The sequence below is a fragment of the Brachyistius frenatus genome, unplaced genomic scaffold (assembly GCF_029030835.1).
Source record: "Brachyistius frenatus isolate BFR_SWC_R1_liver_20210118 unplaced genomic scaffold, ASM2903083v1 Contig_108, whole genome shotgun sequence".
NCBI lineage: Eukaryota > Metazoa > Chordata > Actinopteri > Embiotocidae > Brachyistius > Brachyistius frenatus.
This window is the reverse complement of record NW_027210707.1, coordinates 995,001-1,003,789: the sequence shown is the minus strand read 5'-3', so window position 1 is coordinate 1,003,789 and position 8,789 is coordinate 995,001. Positions and strand designations below refer to the sequence as shown.

The window sequence follows — 8,789 nt, the reverse complement described above, 5'->3', positions numbered from 1 at the left end:
TTCATGTTCTCTGTAGTCGGCTTTACAAACAAGTGAGTTAAAGAGCGGGCCTCCTGTGTTAGCTCCGCCTCGCCGCTCCGGCGGTACAACCAGTGTGATTGAAAACTTGTCACTATTATTATTTTCAAGGGGATGTAATCACTTCCAGATCAATCAGTTCACAGTACCGCAAATGTAAGTGCTTTCAACAGCGGGCCAAAGGGCTTACTCACCATTATTGTTCCCTCATTTGGCGACAGATAGTGACTTGGTAAGCATGTACAGTATTTATGGATTGACAGTCTTCAAAATTATTACTGTGATGTAACTTACGCATTGATTAGTCCCAGTCAGAAAGATGACAGTTGATGTGAATCGCTGCTCTGATTTTCATTTTAACTTCCATCACTGCAGCAGGCAGAACAGTCCGTTTTATATTTGCCTTTTTCTTTGACTGGGCTGTGACTGTGAGCCGCTGCCGGGCTGAAGGTTTTATTTTGGAGAGAAAGATGACAGTCAGACACAGAGTGACCTGGAAACTTTGACGGTGGAGCTCAGACGCCTCCTCCATCCTCGTCTGGATGGTTGAACTGATTAATATAACTGTGAGCAGAAACAGGCTTATTGTCAGCTACCGTTGACACTTTACAAAAAGTTGCTTTCTTCTGGTTCACATTAATGGGCTGCCTTCATGCTTTTAAGCGCCTAGGTGAAGTAAATGAGAGTGAGATCTTCAGCAAAATTCATTCTAAGAGGATGATGAATGTAAAACCACGTATTAGAAATGAAGTAAAATGAGACTAGAACCTACAATCACCGTAGATTGACCCAATAATTACACTTGCTGATGACACTTTTTCTTCCCCAATACAGTTCCAATACCTTAACCATAAACTGTATATAAAAGTGGACGTAGCTTCCGGGTCTGAAAAATGAGGCCGACGTAGAAGTGCCTTAAGCTGCAATACCACCGCTTGATTGACATGTCTGTGGTGCAGTCAGCTTATGGCCATCAGTGGGCGGGACGTAGTATCGTGGGGTTTCCAATCAGCTTGAGTCAGATCCAGCGCTTGCTCCCCCCCCCTTCCCCCTCCAGCTCGCCCAAATATGGTCATTTCCGGCTCCAAACCGCTCGGCAGTAGGAAGATGGCGCCGACCAAATTACGAACTCGAGGTTTCAAAACAGCCGTTAACAAACCAATGGGTGACGTCACTGCTGGTTGCTGCTTGACCTTAACAAACTTTAAAGACCCTCTAGAAAGTCTATAAAATTACGTATTTAAAGTATTACTGCATTTTCATCTGGAATTAATCTGCAGATAATTTCCTTTTATTAATTTTTGTCTGACTATCAAGGTGGTAACAGTCTGGGTCATGTCTGTCTGTTTCCCAGTTTAATGTGATCAGTAGTGGCACTGATATCATCGCAGTATTACGCTAGCGTTACTTGACTTTCAGTGAGACTGAGTCACTAATGAACCCTTGGTGGTGACTTATCCTTTGTGGTCTCAATCCGGCTCTAATCATCATGGGAATCACACACTCCTCTCTGGACCACACACAAATCTCTGGTTATGAACATGACCTCACCCACTGATACACAGACTCATAAGATGCAGACGTCGGGAACCCCTCAAAGACTCCCTCACAGACACATCACCAACGGTTTCTGAGGGGGAATCTGTTCCTGTGTCTTTGCTGGCTAATCAGACGGACAATAGCAGATTAGTGTGCCACCTGGAAACTAATAGTGTTCAGACTTAGGAGGAGGTGAGTCAGATCCAACGTTGCCTCTGACTCAGACCATCCCGGGCTGAGTTGAGCAGGCGGAGAAAGCAGCGGCCGGAGAATGTGATGGTGGAGTTGAGGCAGGGAAATAACTTTGCAAACAAAATAACACCAAGATAGAACTCGAGGCAGTGATAAGGTTTTGTTGAGACTGTCTCTGAAGGTCGTCTTAGAGGTTGTTGCTGGTTTATGTCACTAAATGAATATCCTGTTTACATTCTTTGTCAGAGATGCTGAGTGACCACAATTCCTCTTTGATAAAGTGAGTTTCCAAGTTTCATATTTTGCGTAGTTTTCATAAACTCGTGTCAAAAAATGATGACTTCTACTGAAGCTCCCACATACTGCCCATCTAACCTCATATGACTCGCATGTGTAGGAGCCTTTGTAACAGTAATTTACTGAAGTGTACATTCGCAAGGTGGAAAGTGAAGGGGTCAGCATGCTTCATCCAAAGAGGCTCATAGATTCTGCATCAACAGAAGCAAACTATCCATTATCATACTGGTACTTACTGCACGATGACTGTAGTGATGATGGATTATATACTGTGAGAGGGAGTGTGTAGGTGATGGTACGTTCCTACTTGTAAAATCTCTGAGTCCTTCTGCCCAACAGTGTTTCCATTGTAAAACATCGCATCAGAAATTGTTCCACTCACGTCAACAGCAGCAACCAGCAACAGAAAATTCTAAGTTTGGAGGAACGGAGGGTGGCAGTGTTGTTTTGAGGAGATGGAAAAGTTCTGGTGGAATGACAACGTGATGGAAATGTTTGGTGTAAAAAACCTTTTTTTATGCACCAAATCCTGCTGGACTTAATAACTAGATTAGACTCTAATCATTTCATTCAGAGGTCCAGACTGTAATCATTAGAGTATGTTAAGTATTTAGTGTTGTACAGCAGAGTGCACGCTAACAGGATGCTGAAGAGGAAATAAAACAATCTGCTTCATTATCCTCCTGAAACATGAATTAATTATAGGTTACATCAAGCAAAAAAACTGATGAAATCATTGTTTTTTTTTTTAGTGTAGTCTGTTTTTACAGTAACTCAGCTAATATGCAGGTTACTCTCAGGTGTTACAAACATTTATCAAGGTACAAAAGTATTTTTATCACCAGTTGGACCAAACTGCAGTTTAAAGGCGAGTGAATACTGCGTTCTTTTGTTTAGATGAACAGAAAACTCTAATTAAAGACGCCACAGGCAACATTTTGTTAAAGTAACGTAACAACCATAATGGCTGAATGTTGCTGTTTCAAAGATTCATGTTCTTGCAAGATACAATCTGAAGTTCTGGTTTCATGTACTGCAGACTCACCCAGACTGCAAAAAGGCTGACAAAAAGCCTTAAACATTCAGAATTTGCAGGCAGGAGAAAGGTTGGCTGCAGATGCTGACAGACTACTGACCAGCACAACTAATGACTCGGTAGGAAAAGTAATTACATGATATTTTAAGGAGGAAAATCCCGCTCAGTGGCCGGAGTCTATACGGAACAGTTGAATTCCTGTTTTCTTAAAATTTCTCCTTTTTTTTTTTTCCCAGACTGTCATGGGACACTTAAACTGATCACGTCTGCCAGACATGATTTTGAGTTAAACAGCTGTTTTAGTTGTAAGGAAAATGACTTATTCATGACGAGCCTAATTGAAGAATTAGTTTACCGATGACTAGAAAATGTGTACAATACAATTCTGTTGCAGGGTGCATGTTTTCAAAGTACTCAACAGTATTTCGATATATGCAAATGTTGATTTGATTCCCTCACGGACACTAAAGATAGACTGCAGAATGAATAGCACATTCATTCTGATAATGGCTCTCCTTGACTCATCTGTAGACTCAATCTCCCACAATCCTCCCACAATGAGCACTTTGCTGAGCCAGCATTTCTCACTTTCTGTCTGTGCGCACTGAGTCTTTGTCTCTGTGTACTGAGTCTGCGTCGCTGCATGTCAGTGAAATAAACAGGCTGTAACGAATCTAAAATTTGATTCAGGCCCCAAGAGTTTTTTCTGTCATTCACTGTTTAATTTAGACCTTGCATATTGTTTTTAATGAATTATTTCACATTTTTGTCCTTATTGTTTTGGCCAACCGATATCTAGGTCACTTGTCAAACTGTGAGCAACACTCATGGGAACAATACATTTCTCGATAAAGCAGATAAGGTTTCAGCGTTGTTTTCTTTGCCGTTTAAACCGACGACTCATTTATTTCTTAGTTTTTAACAATCCTAAAATGTAAAGTGTATCGTGTACTGTTAGATTGTTCTGTTGAGAGAGCTACTGGTTACGAGAATCCTTTCATTACCTCCCTTTTAAGTTTTACAAAGATCAACTTGGTGGTGATTTATCTGTATAGAAGGTTATACTTCATTTTTTAAATATATAATTTCCAATTTGGCACATACTCTATGTATTTACTGGGTCCCTGTCTTTGCCTGTGGCTTCTGTGTTGTGCTAATTAGTTGATGTTTTTACTTTTTCATGTTAAGCAATGTTCAGTAACTGCTGAACACGGCGAGTATGTAATTTAGATATTTTTAGCTGCATGGTTTCAAGGATTGCAGTTGGTCAGTTGGTCCACTTTGGTCCAGACTGAAATATCTCAACTTTAAAAAGGGTTGCCGTGGCATTTTATAGAGAGGATGAATATTTCTGACTTGAGTCAACCACTGACTTTTTATGTTGCTCCATCTTTGGTTTGTCCACTACTTTGGTTTAAGACCAAATAACTACAAAGTTTAGAGCACATGCTAAATGAAGATCACAAACATTAAACCTTCACCATTACACATCAGCAATGTCATTGTGAGCATGTTGAGGATGTAGTACCACTGTGTACATCCTCAGAGTCGCTAAGACTGTATAGACTCTTATTCTTGTTTCCATACGCTTCATTTGCAAATCAACGACCCACCAAGGTTGTGAACTTCTGCCTGAACTTCATCAGTTGTAACGTTCGGTTGCAGTTTATTTCATATACCTTAAGATGATACGGTTCTTTGGTCCTCTGCTAGAAGTTGGCATAAAGTCTGCACTGCTCCAGTAACAGTGCAGAACTGTCATATTCTCTTCATCAGAGATATACGGTGAACAGTATGTAAAAAGTGTGTGTGTGTGTGTGTGTGTGTGTGTGTGTGTGTGTGTGTGTGTGTGTGTGTGTGTGTGTGTGTGTGTGTGTGTGTGTGTGTGTGTGTGTGTGTGTTTTGTGAAAAGTGTGGGAACTGCAGAGGAGGGAGAAGGATGTGTGTATTTATGAAGTTGCCTCAGAGTTCCCATGATTTCCTCCGGATAGGAGACTGAGCTGGACCGGGTGGGATTCATTTGTATGACAATAACCTCAAGAGATGAGATGATTTATACTGTGTGTGCAAACTGTAACACAATGCAGGGGGGGTTAAGGTTACATGTGATTGTAACTAACAGGATGATTTTGTTTTTACTTCATCGGGCTCACCCTTGCTGTGTCAATGTGTTTTGAATATTGTTGGGCAGGATGACCAGTTCCTTTAAATTCACTGAAAATGTTGGTTACGCTGAGGGTGCAGATTTGCAGAAGTGCTCTGATTTACAAATAATAATTTAAAAAAAGTAAACAAATGAGATGAAACCTTTTCCATTTAAACCAAGTGATTTAGGCTATAAGAAGTTAAAACGATATGATCTGTTCCTGTTTAGTTGGACCCAGCCTTGTTAGGTTCAGATATGTAATCGAACATGTAGCCATGATTCATAGTTCATTGTAGTTCACGAAACCTTAACCAGGTGTCTAGAGGATGTGAAAACCTGCACTTTCAACATTAGCCTTACATTTTCGTTTTTACTCTGAGCTCAAACAAGCTTCACGTTTGCCATCCCATGTAGCTGTGGCACTGATGCCACACAGAGCAATGCACGTTACAAAGTTAAAACCTTTGCAGAAGCCAAAACTAAAGGTGAAACCACTTGCACTCAATGCAGAGCACTAGATAATCTGGTGTTCGTCAGGAAATGGGTTCAGTGCATTACTTTCCTCGTAAACATTTCTCTTATTATTTTTACACCTTAAACATCTAAGAGCAGTTGTTTCTCTTGCTTCCAATCTTTATGAAAATTTAAACATGTCCTGACTACTTAAAATAAACAGATATAATTTATTTTTGTGGTAATTATCAAATTATGTTAAACGCTAAATATTGTGTGTTGAGTTGTAAAGTCAGCCCACCAACTCAGTAAAGTTATGGGGTTTGGCTCCTAAATGGCTCCGGCTCAATAGACTCCCGTTAGTCATTTTGATATAATTTGCTCACTTGACTTCACTCCTTCCGATTAGATTTCTGGTGGTCTATCTGAAAATAATCCCATCATTAATTAGATAATAGGCCTCAAAATGCGGTATTTTTCGGGGTGTGTCTGTTTGATTGATAGATCTGTGGTGCAGTCAGGTTTCTGCTATTGATGAGCGGGCGTAGGGTCTTCGTGTTCCCCATCAGATCGAGTCAGATCAACTGCTTGTTCCTGCAAATATGGTCACCAGTAATGCAGGAACAGCAAAACTCCAAAGTCTGTTAAAATCAGGCTGGCTGTGTTTTTATTGGTTATGATGTCAACATTTCATTTGTAAAATGTTGTTATTTATGATTCAAGAGTTATACAGTCCCTCTTTAACTCACAGAAATGAGACAGACAATCATTTTACCCCCCAAAATGATTCTTAAAGCAAGGTGCCGATGTCTCCACCAACATCTGTGAAGCAGAACCTCCCCTGATGGATAAAAGTTAAGCAGCTATGCCTCTGGGAATTCTGGGGAAAAAGGGAAAGCTGTTTATTCCTGAATTTAGCAGCAGATTGTGCCCTTTCTCACGACATCGACTATGGGGTCACTTCAAGAGTCTTGTTCTCAGGCCTTCTCTTAAACACACATGTTTGTGCTACTATCATTGTGAGGACCAGCAGGGATTATAACGCACTCCATGGTCACTTCTACTCATTTTAACCATCATAATTAGCAACTAATCCCAACCTGAACCCTAAAACCAAGTCTGAACCCTCAAACAGCACCTTGAAAGTTTGTCCCAGATCTATATGATCTCCCTTTCTAAAAAAAAAAAAAAAAGCCTTTCCTTCCAAGGTCTATCATTCAAATAAGTCGTCACAAAGATAAACCTACAGTAAAAGACACATATTTGAGTTTGAGCAGTTTAAAGCCGAGAGAGGAAGAAAGATTGCAGCCTAAATAGGAGATTTTGTGCGTGCATGTGTGTGTGCGCGTGTGCGTGTGTGTGTGTGTGTGTGTGTGTGTGTGTGTGTGTGTGTGTGTGTGTGTGTGTGTGTGTGTTGGCCTCAGAAGTTGGCCAGTCATTAGTGGAGCTCTTAGAGCGTTGGAGGAAGTGGTGGTTGCCGATGACTCAGCCAAACCATTTCATTCTTTCTCTATCCAGTCTCTCTCTCTCTCTCTCTCTTCGCTCTCCTCCCACTGTCAGCTGCTTCTCTTTCTACATTTTATTAATTCTTCTTTTCTCCTTTGGATCTTTTATTTTCTGTCTTACCTGTCTTGTCTTCTCTCTTACTTTCTGTCCTTGATCTCCTTTCTCTTCTCCTGAGTCGTCTTGACCTTTTTCAGTGTGTGTGTGTGTGTATGTGTGTGTGTGTGTGTGTGTGTTGTGTGTCTGTATGAGCTGGATACTCAGCAATGTGAGTGGGAAGATAAGTGGCTTTCTTCAGAGTGATTAAAACATTCCTCTCTCTTTCTCTGCCCTTCTTAGTTTTCGCTAAAGACGTTCTGATGAAGAGGAAGATGAAGACAGAGAAACTGGTAAGTGAAAGCAAGCTGGACATCTGCTTTTTTTTCAATATTGACTGGTAGCCATCAAACTAAGGAGGAATCCAGTTTGAGAAAACCTCTTTCTCAGTTTAAAGTGTTACCTGGTCGAGTGTAATTTCATGGTAAGTCAGCTTTTCTGGTTTAAGAAGTTTGGTAAAATGAATCAAAGTGATGACAAAAAAGAATATCGTATGTTTCGTTGTATGAATGGAGAAGCTATAGGGCTAAAGAGCAGGAAGGACTCAAGGGCTAGATGGAAAATATTACAGATGTTTTCCAAACTTTGTTACCCTGGACTCTGAGTTGCTGCGTGGCCATTTGAGTTCATTTATATTTCTCTCAAGTCTTCAAAAATCATTTGATGAATTCAGTTTTTCTGTAAATAGTTAAAAGTAAGGGATTTTCCGTCGGCAATAAATAGCACAGCATGCAAAATGCAGGTTCGCCTTTTGCAGCGATGTTTTGAAAATGGAAAATATAATGTATAATGTGACGTAGGACAATCACAGAGACGGTGATGAGCGCTGAGAGGACAACTGTTTCGGTTGGTTATCAGTTGGTCAGGTTGCGGCAAATATCGGCTATATTTGGCACTTGGCATGTAAACCTGCTGCTCCAAACTTAGTCATGCAATCACAGTGTGACGCACTGACCACACCTCTTAAGGGCTGAAATGAAAGTGGCAGTGTTGAATCTCCTGGTGATGTTACAGCAGCTGTCAGCCAGGTGCTCAAAGAGCTCCAGGTCAGTAGAACTTTAATCAACCTGATCAATATGTGTACAAGGATTAGTCTTTTAGTGACGTCAGCGGAGGTTTCACAATCCGTACTGACGCACATTATGCAAGATCTGTAAGTAGTGTTATATCAGTGGTACATATGAGAAGGAAAAAAACTCACACTCCTCCAGATTCACATTTTGAATCAACAGAAAGGCCGTTTCTGAGTGGGCTAGCTTCAACTGATGACTGTATTTCTGCACTAATGGCATTCTCTTGTGTAGTATCAGACATGTAGCGTCGCATCGATATTTATTTCGATTTTTGTAAATTATCAGGTGCAAGATGATGGTATGTGTTTTTAGGTGCACTTGTTTGCAGCAGAAACTTTGAACATACGGACATAACGTATCGGTTTATATCCCTTGATTTAGCCTTAATCAGAATATCTGACGACGCGATCTGTACTTGGCATGAAGACAGCTCGTT

At 40.7% G+C, this 8,789-nt stretch overlaps 1 long non-coding RNA gene across 3 annotated transcripts in view; it reads left to right on the top strand.

Moving 5' to 3' along the window:
- The first annotated feature begins 7,159 nt into the window (after window positions 1-7,159).
- LOC138628930 (uncharacterized) overlaps window positions 7,160-8,789 on the top strand; it is a 73,432-nt gene continuing 71,802 nt past the window's right edge. The window contains exon 1 of one of the 3 annotated variants that reach the window (XR_011311503.1): window positions 7,160-7,573. This is a non-coding gene — a long non-coding RNA (uncharacterized lncRNA). The remainder of the gene's footprint in view (window positions 7,574-8,789) is intronic. The other 2 variants (XR_011311504.1, XR_011311502.1) reach the window with 2 other exon arrangements.